Genomic DNA, 16,080 nt, shown 5'->3' with positions numbered 1-16,080 from the left:
TAAAATATCAACCTCTACATATTTTAGATTTTCTGATTATAATGGAATTGATCTGACAAAGAGCCTACCGTTTCCTAAAGGCTACTGTAATTGCAGTATTTGGTCCTTCCAGGGAAGGACTTTAATTTTCAGTGAGTGCAACTTACCTATAGCAGGTTTGGCTTTGCCAAATTATCAGTTAAGTTTCAGACTTACTTATGGCAGAACTAAGTCACTAAAAACTATTCTGCTCCATACAAAATGCCTAAGCCAGTAAAAATAATAGTAACAATGTATTTTATGGTATACAGACACTAGCTTATTTTCCATACTCAACTTACAAAGCAATTTTTGGTCATTTATGATTTAGCAAACATTTCTCTTTAATTCTTATCCTATCTTCTATGAGCCATCCTTCACACAGATATTCTCCAGTTTCCTTCCCCTTTTCCCTCCTCTCTCTTACCATCCATCTCTCTATTTTTTTTTTTTTTTCCAATTTGCAAGTCTATTCAAGTAAATTACCTGGAAACAGGTACTATATTTGGGTAAGTATTGCTACTTAGCAGGAGTAAGTAGGATTTGGAGCATGTTTTAATTTTTATCATTACCTCTTTATAAAGTAGGGATTGTTCATTTGCAGACATTGGTGTCTGAATTAAAATTTTTTCCTGTTGGCATTTCTTTTCTTTCTTTTTTTTTTTTTTTTTTTGAAAAGTTTAAATCTCAGAATAAAGTTTAATATTTTTTTTGAAAAGTTTAAATCTCAGAATAAAGTTTAATAACAAATGTAATATTGACATACAATTGAACTAGCTTTATTAATTATAATTTTTCAATCAATCACGTAGGAAATTTCCGCATATCTACAATATTAACATTTTGGTATATATTTTCCTATCTATCCATTTTTTTTAAGCTTTTCTAAAATCAAATTTGTGTTTGCAGATAGACACTAAATGTAATTTTTAAAACCAATACCAGAGATAAAATGGAATCATAAAAAAAATTCAATCCCAGGCACAATAAAAGGAAAAAAGAAAAAAGAACAGACAGAACAAATAGAAAATGATTAATAGATTTTAATTCAGATATAGCAATAGTTGTATTAAGTATAAATGGTCTCAACTCACAAATTAAAACATAAGGATTGTCTGATTTGATAAGAATTTAAACTCAGCTATACTCAGTCTATAAGAAACCCACACTAAATATAAGATATAGGTCAAAAGGTAAAAAATGGACTAACAGATTGCCCACGGGCTTGAGTCAGGTGGGGGGCAGTGGACTACAAAAGAGTATGGGAAAATTTTGTGGTGTGAGGGAACTGTTCTGTTCTTGATTTTGATGGTGGTTACATACCTTTGTTTATCAAACTCATTGAACTTTACATTAAACAGGATAAATTTTAAGGTATGTAAATTATACCTTAATAAACCTGACTTAAAAAAAAAAACGGTAAATTGAATAAAATTTTTATGAAAATAGTTGCAACTTGATTCACTCTCCTAAATTAAAACCAAAAGAAATAACCAGAGATAAAAGCTAAAATCTACCTCTCTTATCCTAGTTTGACATTCCAGTGGGAATTAGCAATTTTTGTTTTCAATTCTTCTGGTGGTTAGACTTTTACTTACTTAGCATAACTCTTCACTATACAAGAGTATATAGTTGAGGTATTTTCACAACTTTACTATTTTTCTTCCTCAACTCCTTTTCATTAGTTACACTGTTTTACATTATCAAATAATCACAAGCAATTGTTGTTTTCAATTCTTCTGGTGGTTAGACTTTTGCTTAATATAACTAACTCTTCACTCTGCAAAAGGATATGGTTGACATATACAACTTCCCCATTTTTCTGTCCCAACTCCTTATCTGTATTAGTTATATTGTTTTTACATTATCAAATGATATGTAGGATAAAGGAAACCTACACTCCTTTCTCGAAGGTGAAACAAATAAATAAATAGATAATGTTATGTGTAGTGATTAAATGAAGAAAAAAATAAAGTAGAGAAGATACATAACGTGCTCAGAGAAGTCCTCACTGAGAAGGTGATAATTAGGTAGAAATCTACAAGAAGTGATAAAGTCAGGTAGGTCTCTGGAAAATGTATGATTCGGACAGAGGGCACAGCAAGCAAGCCCTGAACGAGTATAATATCAGCAGCTCACAAAAATATATTCAGTGCATACAGGAGAATGAGCAAAGAATAAAGTGACAGGAGATAAGCTCAGAGAGGTTGCTACAAGTCAGATGATGCAACGCCCTTTTGGCCACTGTAAGGCCTTTGGCTTTTACTCTGAGAAAGATGGGAAGTGACTGGCACACTGCCATATGATAATAATGATTAACAAATATTTACTGTAGAACTAAGCAGAGAAGGAAATACAAACCTAGGCCACTTAAACCCTCGCTCTCAAGAGAAAATGTCTTAGTCATCAAGATTTAATGGACACCATAATTTTATAACTCTACTTATGAAGATTATCATCAGCTACTATAATTTTTATATCTTATACTATTTTTATATTTTTGTTTAGCTATATCTTGAAAAATTGTTTCATACAGGGAGCACGAGTAGGACATTTTCATGCATGGCTCATCTGAAAATATCTTATTCCTGCCTTTAAACTTGGAAAGAATTACTCCACTGTCTTACAGCATTCTTTATTAATGGCAAGAAGGCTAGTATAAGTCTGATTCCAACTTTGTTGTAGACATCTGTTACTCCTTCCTGGGAAGCTTTGAGAATTATTTTTACTTTATTCCTACAGTTACAAACTTTCAGCCCAGTATGTATAGTATGAGCACGTTTGTGCCAGTCAGCATTAAGCATGTCCTTTTAATCTGAAGACTCAAGTGTTCCATTAACACAGAAACATTAACAAGGAAAATTTGATTTGTTATGTCTTTCATTGTTTTCTCTCTTTCTCTAAGTTGGAACTCTTAGGTAGATGAGAACTGGAACTATTTTTTTTAATTTAATTTTTGTGAGTACATACTAGGTATATATATTTATGGGGTACATGAGTTTTGATATAGGCATGAAATGTGTAATAATCACTCCATGTAAAATGGGGTGTCCCTCAAGTATTTATCCTTTGTGTTATAAAAAATTCAATTCTACTTTCAGTCATTTTAAGATGTACAATTAAATTATTGACTATAATCATCCTGTTGTATTAACTTTTTGTTTTAAGAGAACAGTCTTTAGTCCTACCTATTATAACTTAATTCCAGGGGATAGAGATATTCAGAGAGAGAGAGAGAGAGAGAGAGAAATCCATTAATTTCTAGGATTTCTATTATGTCCTCTAGTTGTTCCTTGTCGATACTGTTCTTTGGTTATGGATACATCCCTCCTTTGAGTATCTCTGAGAATAGTCAGAACTCTTTTAATGCTGGAAAAACAGTGATATCTTCATTTACTCTGTGGTGAGTACTTCCTCTCCACCCCTTCTCCAGGCTCTGTTTTTCTCAAACTATCTTTTTGCCTCAAATATCTGGTAATCCAATCCCTGGCGGTCAGTCATATTTTGAAGTAAAGGAGTAAGTTGATATTCCCCATGATGTCCGTAAAAAAGAAGCAATGAAAGTTACTATTTATAAAGAATGCTATTTAAATTGACTGTAAATTATTCCTTTTTATCAAATAAATAATTTCTCCCATATTAAGCTGCCATATCACTAAGTTTTAAACAAATAGGGAATGTGCGAAACAAGCATAATTTGGGGTAAACAGAGTTTTCACAAACATCTTCAAAAAATAAACTGTACAAATGGCAATATCCCAAACTTAAGAAAAATTGTTTGTAACTTACCCATAGTTAAAGAGGTAAGGATTTCATGTAAAAGCACAATTACATTGATAAATATGTGCACATGAAATAAAACAAAGCGTTTCCCTTAAAAACAAAGGAAAACTTTCCGTGGGATTAATAAAATATAAACCTAGTTTTATGAACTCATTTGGCTCTACAAGTCAATTTTAGAGTAGCTTCTCTTGTGCTTGTCTCTCACACAATTTACAGAATCTTAAAAATTGATGCCATATTCCGCTGTGACACTAGAGGACCTCAGCTGCACACTACTTCAATATAGATGTCTTTCTCGTAAAATTAAAACCAAACCTTTAAAGTAATTTTCCCATTGGACAAGTTCTGAAACTAGTGAACACAAAGACTACATTTTCTACTTTCTATACTGTGGTTTTGCTAATTGTGATATATTAGATATTAGACATACATGTCAAAAAGTACATTCATGTTCAAAATGAGCTGATGGACATACATACCAAAATAATTTTTAAAAATTCAAACATATACATGACATACCCTTTCTTAGCCATTACTTGTGAATACATGTTAATTGCAATCTGATTTGCTTTTCTGCCTTTTTGTACTCTTATGATTCAATTTTTTAATTTGTTTCAAAATGTAAGGTATAAAGAACAAAAAACAGTACTTTATATAATGAGAAGAATGAATCAGTATTTGCAGAATTTTGTATATTTACTTGGTTTTTAAGTTATATTCTTTAATACTACTAATAACTTGGATCCAGAAATTTTTTTAAGTGCCTAATGCAACAGTAAAGTAAAACTATCATATGTCTAGTAATAGTTAACATGTTATAGTTTAATTGAACATGGAAACTAAAAGAAGATTTAGGATTAAGAGACTGGGATTCACACAGTTAAAGAAAAAAGATACTGACAGGGGACAACAGGACTTTATCCTACACAATTCCCAGGTGAGAACTTGTTAAATAGACAAACCCATCAGTAACCTTGAAAATGTAAAATTATAATTCAAATAAAAAAATATTCTACTCCTTTTGACATTTTCAGTAACTATTGTTACTTCAGGGCCTGGGTGGCTAACATTTACTTTTTCATCATTTTCCCGAACAAATGAACATAAGAACCTTTAGTTAGTATCATAAATATGTAAATAAGATGAAAAAGTAGTTTTTAAAATAATAATTGATAACTTCTAATAAAGCAAAATGACATTTGAAGACATTTTTATTTATATTCAAACATATCAATTGAGTGGTTGTTACTGAATTTGTGGGCCCCATAGATACCAAGAAGAAGAACTGATCTGCACTATCAACAAGCCTACAGTATACTTAGAAAGTCAGATTTACAAACTGATAATTATATATAAGAAATTAACTTAGCAGATATGAATTATTCATCATTTTCCTTTGTCTTCAAAGAAAAATAAAACATAAAAATTCATTTATAACACCGGTGAGACCAAAATAGACCCACAAAAATTGTAAATCTTGGGAAGGTAAGCTTAAAACCTAAAAGAGAAAACCATTATCACCACCACCATCATCACCAAAAACAGACATTAATAGTTTCTAGGTATAAGTCAACTCAGTTGTATTTGGATTTTGAACATGGCTTAATACATTTTCAACTCTATTCAGTTAGTATAATCCCAGGTACAGTTTGTTTATCCCTTTCCAGATGTATTTCAAAGGAAATTTACTGTCTATGATTAAATCATCCATAAATCATCTGTAGCTGTTGGTTAAAACATACTGAGGCCAAGATCATGGATTTAGTACTTGTGCAGGCTGAAGGACTTCACATGTTCAGTCACAGGTTTTCATTTAACCCCAGCCAGTACTCCCAAACACAGATAGTTTGTTAAAATGAGACACTGCTCAATCTATATTTAGTTAAAACATCCAGATTTTTAACTACAATCTCCTATACTTCTCTGTTCCTCATTTCTGAGAACCTACTCTTTAAGCTCATTAAGACCTTCAGATCCCTCTTCTCTAAGGCTCCTCTATTACCCCAGCCAATCAGCCCCTTTTTGACATCGTTTTTTATTCTGACAGATGTAGTTTGTCATTTAAATAACTTTTTTTGTAAAGACCTTTAATGGCTACTCATTCAATGGCTCTCGCTTGTGGTAGAATTGAACTCCCTTTCTTGATTTCTGACAGTACACAACTGTAGTTTCTTGATTTTATGGTAATTATTTCTATATAGGTTTGTCTTTCCCACTGTATCTTGAGCATGTACTACCTTATTCAAATATGACTCCCTACACCTATCAGTGTCTATAATGTGCATATTCAATAAATATATATCAAAAATAAGTGTTAAAATACATATATAAAATAACATCACACAATGGGTACAAGGGGCAAAGATAAAGTATTTACCACTAATAGAGTAACATCTCAAGAGAGAATCTATAATCTTTTAGTCAGTCAAGAAAACATAAATTGCTCAAGTTTACCCAATGGCTAACCAAAAAAAAATACTCATTTGCTGAATATACAACTCGCTTGTCATTTATTTACCGAATGAAGCAGGAATAAATCAGGATATACTGGGTAATAGGATAATCTTGTTAATATCTGTCTAAAATTGTAAATTAGACTAAGTTGTCGAGAGAGATTACTACTGGCCTCAAACTATTAGCTCTTTTAGGTATTTCCAACATTTCCAAGAAGAGATGTTATTCGAATTGCAAGAAATAGAGGCCACGAAAGAGAATGAGAGATCAAGGTTGCTGAGATAGATTTGGAAGTCACTCATGTATAAGTGATAACTAAAACCACATATGCTATTTCCTCAGATCCATTATCCATGATATTTCTAAGGGTCACTCCACAAGCCAAAACACCCATACTGTCAGCTAACCAAGGGAGGAAACACATTTCTGCATTCTACGAGTTCAAGATGTTCTTTCACCTTATAAAACCTGATCACTCCCACAGAAATTTTCCTTTTGGTTTAAAACATTCCTTACTTGGTATCAGCCTGAGCTAAAATGTTAAGAGAGAGGAAATACAGATGAAATATATTAATAGTTAGCTACTGTGTAATCTAAAAAATGGAGAGGAAAAATAAAATGCTTACTAATGATTAATGTTCAGATAATATTACAAATGTGCAATCCTGTGTTATCTTCAAAGAAACTTTCCTTTATAACTTCAAGACAAAAGAGCTCAACTAGTATATAACTTTTAAAGACTCATTAGTTTGTAATTCCAGAATCTGGGGAGGGTGCTTCCAATGATGAGCTGGTATCTTTGAGGCTTTTAATTTGACACTTACACTTACTACATTTTGAAGTTTTGTTAAAATACCACAACATTTAACAGAGCAAAAAGAATGAAAAATACAACCGCGTTTCTGGAATTGAAAAAGGAAATAACACACTTCAGTACTAAGCACACGCTTTAGCCTGAAAGGACACCTATCCATGCTAAATTTAAGAATGTATTTACCTCAGATTCAGATGTTTTGAAATGGAAATTGCACTGATAAACTGCTACCTAAAGGCTGTTTTAGAGTAAGTCTAAAAAAAGTAATCAGTCCATCTGACTTTCAGTTGTAAGACTAGGCATATTTTACAATTTAGCTTTAACTTAAAAATAATCAAAATTGAATGCTGTAAGTCTGGAATGTATCTAATTCTCAATGGGATACAATAAATTGGGAAATTAACTTTCCAACTTGAATACAAGATAACTTTTCTTCTCAGCAGAAATTAACTTGGTAAGATCAAATACATATGGAAAACATAGTCTAGAGGTTTGAGGTTCAGATATAAAGCCAGGAGGCTCTGTCACTGATTTGTTATGCTTAGACAGTGTTACAATTTCACCCTGCCTCCATCTGCAAATTTATAAAGTAAAAAATATAACACCAAACAGAAGCTAAATTGAGATCAATGAGCTATCGGCCCTGCACAGAATCTTAATCGTCTTAAAAGCAAAACAAAATAAACAAAAAGTCCAAGTCCCCCTCAAAAACCCCAGGGTTTTTCTAAAACTATACAATATATTTTGTTATATCATATGTATATATTCTATAAATTAATAAAGATTGCAAACTAAACTATTCTCCTGACATAACTGAATCAACAGAACAGTTTTCTAACTTCTCTATGAGAATAAAATTACCATTTGATATACAGGTGTGGAGAATCTCAAGGTTGGCTGCATATTTCTGCCCCATCAATGTTTTCTTCTCCCAAGCATTTTTTTTCTATCCTTGCATAGAAACTTCAAAGCCTCTTTTGTCATCAGTCACTGATACTGGCTGTGCAAACACACTTGATAATAAGTCCAACTTCCCCTACCCTGGCAGTATTTGGGATGTTGGAAGACTGCAACTTTTCTCTAAGACAGAACTTACCATCGCCTATAGTTGGTCAAATCTGTACCCTCTATATCATTTCAAAGTTGTTTTTTAAATTAAAATTAATGTATATATTGCCATATCAAAAAAGGAGAAGCAAATTTCTATTACTGTTCAGAATTTTGATTTGAGACCAATTCATAATTTTAAGTGGACCAATATTTTAGATGGCTAATTTATCACTCTATCCATCTCAAATAATGAATGGGAGAGGGCCCGAATAATACGGATTGCTTATTATAGTGTCTTCAAGACAGCGTATTGTAAATAAACGTTTGTCAAACTTAAATGTTCAGTTAAGTAAGTGTTAGTCTGTCTTAAATAACTTATGACCAGTATGACTGCTGAAAACACCCTATTTACTGTGTCCCTTGTATTTGTCAGTAGTTGGGGTGGTAGAGTGATTATATTTAGATCAGAGAATCCAAAAATAGTCAAATTTTGTTTTTCACTACTTCCACTAGACTCCATAACCTTCCTATGATTCATAAATAGGAAGACTGATAAAGCAATATAACACTTTAATAGCCAAGGCTTTGTCTCCAAACATTAATGTAGAATTCCACTGAGTTTTGCTTACCTTATGCACACAAATACTTTTTCCTAAACCAGATCACTTTGAATCAATTAGTTCTATCTATTTCACCTAACCTTGAACTACACTTTCAGTTCTCAATACTATGATATAAGGAAGATCACACCAATTACAGCAAGTTTCACAAAAAAGAGTAAGAAAAAGTTCTTACCTTATATAATTCATAATGACCCAAGAATATGGCATAAAAATTGAAGAACAGCTATCTTTTAATAATTCAGAAAAAAATATAATATTGATAAATATGTATTCTCAATTTTAGGTTCTCCTATGTGTGTTGTTTTCTTGTGCAAATCTGCAATCACCTATTTAAACCAGAATCTCTAAGACGGTACCTAATTTAGCTCAAATACTTTAAAACCATTCTTAAGGCTGGGAGTGGTGGGTCATGCCTGTAATCCCAGCACTTTGGGAGGCTGAGGTGAGAGGATCACATGAGGTCAGGAGTTCCAGATCAGACTGGCCAACATGGTGAAACCCCATCTCTACTAAAAATATAAAATTAGCCATGTGTGGTGGTAGGCACCTGTAATCCCAGCTACTTGGGAGGCTGAGGCAGGAGAATCGCTTGAACCCAGGAGGCAGAGGTTGCAGTGGGCCGAGATCACACCACTGCACTCCAGCCTAGGCAACAGACAAGACTCTGTCTCAAAAAACAAAACAAAAAACTTTTCTTAAGTTGTGTAAGTCAGTATCTCATATTGTTCTACAAAGAGCACACTGATTTCTAGGTTTTCCATTACTGGAAGAATTTTAAGAACCTTTTACCAAAAGCAATGGTAAAGAATTATCTTAAGGGCTTGTTAACACAGACATTGCTGGGTTCTATTCCCTGCAATTCTGACATAGTATTTAGGATGAGTCCCAAGAATTTGTATTTCTAATAAGTTCCCAGGTGATCATGATGATAAACCACACTTTGAGAACCACTGTCCTAGAAGGTGAATATAAATGAACCTGTTTCACTTTCAGGTATACAGAAAGGTATAGTATAGAACAAAGATAATAGATTTTAGATTTAAACAAAACAAAGTTTAAATCCCTGGGTTATCTTTTTCCAGCTGTCATCTAATCTCTAAGTATCTTTCTTAATCTTTAAAATGAGGTAATAATAACCACTATTATAGCTATGTGGTGAAATTTAAATATAACATGTTTATAGAGCCTGGCAAAAAGTATGTACTCACTGATGACAATTTTTTTTTCAACTAAGAAAATATCTAGGCTTACTCAGCTCCTAATTCATTGTTTATTTAACTTTTAACTACAGTTAAGGTAATACTGCATATAGCAAAGACGTAATGGAATATATGCAAAGCAAACCAATCACATGCTTAAGTACAGAGTAAAAGTTTAAAATTTAAATCCCAATTATGGGTTCACTTCACTGAATTGTATAGTATGTACAACTGAATGACCTGGTATTTCTACCTGCCTACAGTAATAGGTTAAAATAGTATCAATGATAAAGATAACCATATCACAACTACTCTAAGTATAGCCCTTTAATAGGTCCATCAACCTTTTGTAATATGCAGATTTTTAAGTCACAAACTTTGTATAGCCCTTTAATAGGTCTACCAACCTTTTGTAATTTACAAATTTTTAAGTCACAAACTTTGTGACTAAAGATTGGATCTGGATAAACGGATGAAAATTCAACCTTTGGCTTTATACAATTATAATCATGACAACGAAATGTAAAAGGAATACAATTTAAGATAAAGTTCCTCTTGAAAAGGAGGAACTTAACTGTGATATTAAATGGGGTGTCTGAATCTTAGCCATAATAAATTTTTCACACAAATAATATATATATCATAGCAATGACTTTGAAACATAAGAAAATAAAACTTTTTTTTCTTGACCTCTTTTCTAAAGCAAATGAATTTTGTTTATAGGGGCAGCAAGTAGAATTGAAATCTAATAGAAAATCTTTTCTGTGTTTGATATAGTATTTTTAGAATAAGTGTCTTTTGTTTGCTGGTTAGCTTGTCTGAAAGGAGGCCCCCAAAAAGATTTGGGCACATCCTAACCCCTGGTACCTCTAAATTTAACCTTATTTAGAAAAAGGGTATTTTCATTTGAGAAAATCATACTGGATTATCCAGGTAGGCTCAAAATCCAATGTCGAGTGTTCTTATAAAAGAGAAACACATAGAAGAGAAGATACACAGAGGAGAAGGTGATGTGAAGATACAGGCAAAGAATGAAGTGATGTGGCCACAAGCCAAAGAAGCCAAGGAATGCCAACAGGCACTAGAAACTGGAAAAGGAACGGAAGGATTTTTTACTGAGAGCCTCCAAAGGGAGTGTGGCCCTGCCAACACAGTAAGTTTTCTGAATTCTGGCCTCCAGAGCTGAGAGGGAATACACTTCTATTATTTTAAGCTACCTAATTTGTTACAGTAGCTAGAGAAAACTAATAAAAAGGTCCAACTTTCTATTACATGTCGTCTTTCAAAATAGCACCCATCCTGTAGACAGAGACTTTCAAATGCTACCTCATCAGAATACACAGTTATGGCTTGAAGGAGTCTTCATAAATAACAAGACAATCCTATTACTCAGGAAATTCCAAGGGTTTTTGAAGCTCTAGGCCAGGAACTTGGGACAAAGAACAATACACTTTTCATATTATACTAGAAATGCAAATGAAAACTATAGTGAGATACTACTGTATACCCACTAGGAAGTCTACAATCAGAAGATGAAGAATAACAAATGTTGGCAAGGATGTGTAGTAAATGGAACTTTTGTGCATTGCTGGTGGGATAATAAGTGGTACCACTATTTTGGGAAACAGTTTGTCAAAAAGGTAAACAGAATTACCATTTGATCCAGAAACTCCATTCCTAGATATATATACATACAAAAGAACTAAAAACAGGTATTCAATCAAATACTTACATATGAATGTTCATGGCAAAATTAATCGTAACAGCCAAAAGGTAGAAACAATCCAAATGTCCATCAACCCATAAATGGATAAATAAACTATGGTACATACATACAGTAGAAAATTAGTAAGCAATAAAAACAAATGAATTACTAATACATGCTATAACATGGATGAACATTAAAAACATTATGCTAAGTGAAAGAAACCAGACACAAAAAGTCACACATTGTATAATTCCATTTATATGAAAAGGTCTGAGTAAGGAAATTCAGAGGCAGAAAATCAATTAGTGGTTTCTAGGAGTGGGAAAAGAGAAGGGGAGGGACTGCTCATTCTTTTTGGAGTGATGAAAATGTTCTGGAATTAGGCAATGGTGATGGCTGCAAAATCTTGCGAAGAGTCACTGAATTTTCCACTTCAAAAGTGTGAATTTTTAACAGGTGAATTACATCTCAATTTTAAGAATTCAAAATCAGCTGAGCATAGCAGCACTAGCCTGTAATCTCAGTGCTTTGGGAAGCCAACTTGAGAAGAAGATCACTTGAGTCCAGGAATTCAAGACAAGCCTATGCAACATAGCAAGAGCCCATCTCTACCAAAAATTTTTAAAGTATGTGGGTGTGGTGGTGTGTGTTTGTACTCCTAGCCACTTGGGAGGCTGAGGCAAGATTGCCTGAACCCAGGCATTAGACATTGAAGTGAGCTATGATCATACCTGGATGACAGAGCAGGACCTTGTCACACACACACACACACAAAAAAATTCAAAATCAAAGCAATTTAGATATCGAATAAAGGAGAAAAATCATATAATACTCTCAACAGAGATTCAAAAACGCATTTGACAAAATTAAATACTCACTTCTGATTTTAAAATCCCTCAGTCAATTAGAAATATAAGAGTACCTAACTCAATCTGATAAAGTGTATGTATATGTAAAAACCTTACTGCTAAGACCATACATAAGGTGAAATACTTAACATTTTCCCCTGAGATTAAAAAAAAAAAACAGGAAATGTTGACCATTCAATATTTGTATTCAGCATTGCAGTGGAGGTCATATCTAGTGAAATAGGTCAAGAACAAGAAATACAAGGGATAAAGATTAAAAGAGAAGTTGTAAATATTTCTATTTAATAATGATATGGTTGTTTATGCAGAAAATCCTAATGAATACACCAAAAAACTATTTCAACTAATAAGTAAATATAATTTAGCAAAGTTACAGAAAAAAGGTTAATATAAAAAATTCACATATTTCTATATACTAAAACTAAATTTTACCTACAATCATATCAAAAACATAAGCTACTTAGGAAGAAATTTAACAAAAGTAATGCAAGAACACTACATTATAAACTGTAAAATACTGTTGAGGGAAATTAAGGAAGATTTAAAAATTTGGAGAGAAACAACATGTTAATCTACTGGAAGACTCAATATTGTTAAAAGGGCTGGACACAGTGGCTCACATCTGTAATCCCAGCACTTTGGGAGGCCAAAGCAGGTGGATCACCTGAGGTCGGGAGTTCGAGACCAGCCCAACCAACACGGACAAACCCTGTCTCTACTAAAAATACAAAATTAGCCAGGCATGGTAGTGCATGCCTGTAATCCCAGCTACTCAGGAGACTGTGGCAGGAGACTTGCTCGAACCCCAGAGGTTGAGGTTGCAGTGACTCAACATTGTGTCACTGCACTCCAGCCTGGGCAACAAGAACCAAACTCTGTCTCAAAAAAATAAATGTGTGTGTGTGTGTGTGTGTGTGTATTTAACACACCAGTTCTTCCCAAATTGATCCATACATGCACTGCAACCTCAATCAAGATGCCAACAGGACATTTTTAGAAACTGAGAAACCTACTATAAAATTTATATAAAAATGCAAAGAACCAACAATAGCTATAGCATTCCTGAAATAGAAAAAGAAAATTGGAAAATTTATACTTACTGACTTAAAGATTTACTATAAAGCTAGAATAATCAAGATGGTATGATGCTGGCATAAGAATAGAAAAACAGAGCGATGAAATAAAACAAAAAGCTCAGAGACAGATCTATACTTATGTGGTCATTTAATTTTCAATAATGGCATCATAGCAATGCAATCAAAAATGAAAATCTTTTAATATTCAGAGGTAAGGCAACTGGATATCCACATGGCAAAAAGTAACCTGAACACCATATACAAATATTAAATTGAGATGAATCATAGAGCCAGCATAAAATCTAAAACTATAATGATTCTAGAAGAAAATACAAAATATGAGAATATCTTCATGACTTCAGAGTAGGCAAATGTTTCTCAAACAGGATACAAAAAGCAGTAACCACAAAAGAAAATTTTAACACATTAGACTTCATCATAAACAGTAACTTCTAAGCTGGGTGCAGTAGTCCACACTTGTAGTCCCAGCTACTTGGGAGGCTGAGGCAGGAAGACTGCTTGAACTCAGAAGTTTGAGACCAGCATGGGTAACACAGTGAGATCATATCTCTAAATACAATAATAATAATAAATTCTGCTCATCAAAATATACCTTTAAAAAATAGGCAAGCTTGGCAGGGCATGGTGACTCACGCCTGCAATCTCAGCACTTTGGGAGGCTGAGGTGGGTGGATCACCTGAGGTCTGAAGTATGAGACCATCCTGGCCAACCAACATGATGAAACCACATCTCTACTAAAAAAAATTAGCCAAAAAAAATTAGGTGGTTCCCTGTAATCCCAGCTACTCAGGAGACTGAGGCAAGAGAATCGCTTGAACCCAGGAGGCAGAGGTTGCAGTGAGCTGACAGCACGCTGAAGCACTCCAGCCTGGGCAACAGAGTGGGACTCCATTATAAAATAAATAAAATTAAATAAAATATAAAATAAAATGGCAAGCCTAAGAGGCAGAAAATATTTGCAAAAAATATCTAACAATATCTATGTAGAATACAGAGAATATACAAAGAATGCCTACAAATCAATAAAATGAAAAAAAAAACCCACTTAAAAATGACAAAAAATTGAACAAACACAGATTTGACAATATGATTACCTAATAAGGACATGAAAAATACTCAATATCCTTAGAATATCATGGGAATGCAAAGTAAATCTATAATAATACTACTTTATACCTTCTACAAATGGCTAAAAGTAAAAAACTAAAAGCATTAATTCCTGGCAACAAAGCGGAGTTATAACAATACAAATTATAACTCTTATATATTGTCGGTGAAAATATGTAAACAGTACAACATTTTGGAAAAAGTTTGGTGATTTTTCTATAAAATAGTAATCATAAACATGATTAATACCCAATAACACATCAATTCTGCTCAATGTATTTACTCATGAAAAATGTAAACAGAAGGCCACAAAAAAAGACTTGCCAGAGCATTTATAACAGCTTTAGTCATTATAGCCAAAAACCTGGAAATAAAGTTCAGCAAGAGAAAACTGCAAAACAAACTGTGGTATATTTATAAAATGGAATACAACTCAGCAACAAAAAGGAATGATACATGAAGCCACATGGATGAATCTCAGAAATTATGCTGAAAGAACTCTTACACAAAACAGCATATACTGCCTGACTCCAGTATAATAAAGCGCTAAAATAAGCAAAACTTAACCAAGATTAAAATCAGAAACATAGTTCCCTTTGGAAACTGAAGGAGGGGACGTGCAGAGATTTACTGGGAAGGAACATGAGGAAAATTTCTAGGATAATGGCGGTAATCTAGTCTCAATGAATTTAGTTTATAAAAGTATACACATTTGTAAAAAACACATTAAATGTACACTTAAAAAGCTTGTGTACTTCACCAATGTAAATTGTACCTGAAACTAAAACATAAACGCAATAGTTAATTGTACACATGCTGAAATATTTAGGAATGAAGTATCCTCATATTGGCAATTACTTTGAAATACATCAAAATAATGATGGTTTAATTTAGCTATAATTAAATGTTAAAATGGTTAAAGTTAGTTATAATTAAAATGTTAATTATAAAATCTAGGTATATTGCATAATTATTTCAACTTTACTATGTTTACTATAATTTTTTATAATAAAATAATTGCCAAGAAAAAGTAAGGTGATATGAAGGCATTTTCAGATGACCAAAATCTGTGAGAATTTGTCAGCATCTGACTTGATCTAAAAAAATACAGAACTAAATGGAATTTTTCAGGTAGAAAGAACAGGATACCAAACTTGAATCAAAACAAAGAAATAAAGAGTTCATGGGTGGGGTGCAGTGGCTCACAGCTGCAATCCTAGCACTTTCGGAGGCCGAGGCAGGCAGATTACCTGAATTCAGGAGTTCAAGACCAGCCTGGGCAACATGGCAAAACCCCATCCCTACTAAAAACACAAAAAATTGGCTGGGCATGGTGGTGCCTGCCTGTAATCCAAGC

General features: G+C 33.1%; 1 protein-coding gene across 5 annotated transcripts in view; it reads right to left on the bottom strand.

Annotated features, from left to right (window-relative positions):
* The window catches only part of TBCK (TBC1 domain containing kinase), a 272,708-nt gene that overhangs the window by 221,194 nt on the left and 35,434 nt on the right, over window positions 1-16,080 (bottom strand). The window contains exon 1 of one of the 5 annotated variants that reach the window (XM_032254847.1): window positions 3,416-3,439. The exons of the other annotated variants lie outside the window; for them this stretch is intronic. The gene's annotated coding sequence lies outside the window, so the exon portion shown is untranslated. Of the gene's footprint in view, window positions 1-3,415; window positions 3,440-16,080 lie in introns of those variants that run through there. 5 annotated transcript variants of the gene reach the window in all.

This window comes from Sapajus apella, unplaced genomic scaffold, assembly GCF_009761245.1.
Source record: "Sapajus apella isolate SASKATOON/1434 unplaced genomic scaffold, GSC_monkey_1.0 scaffold87, whole genome shotgun sequence".
Lineage (NCBI taxonomy): Eukaryota > Metazoa > Chordata > Mammalia > Primates > Cebidae > Sapajus > Sapajus apella.
The sequence above is the reverse complement of the archived record's forward strand: the minus strand, read 5'-3'. Positions and strand labels throughout refer to the sequence as shown.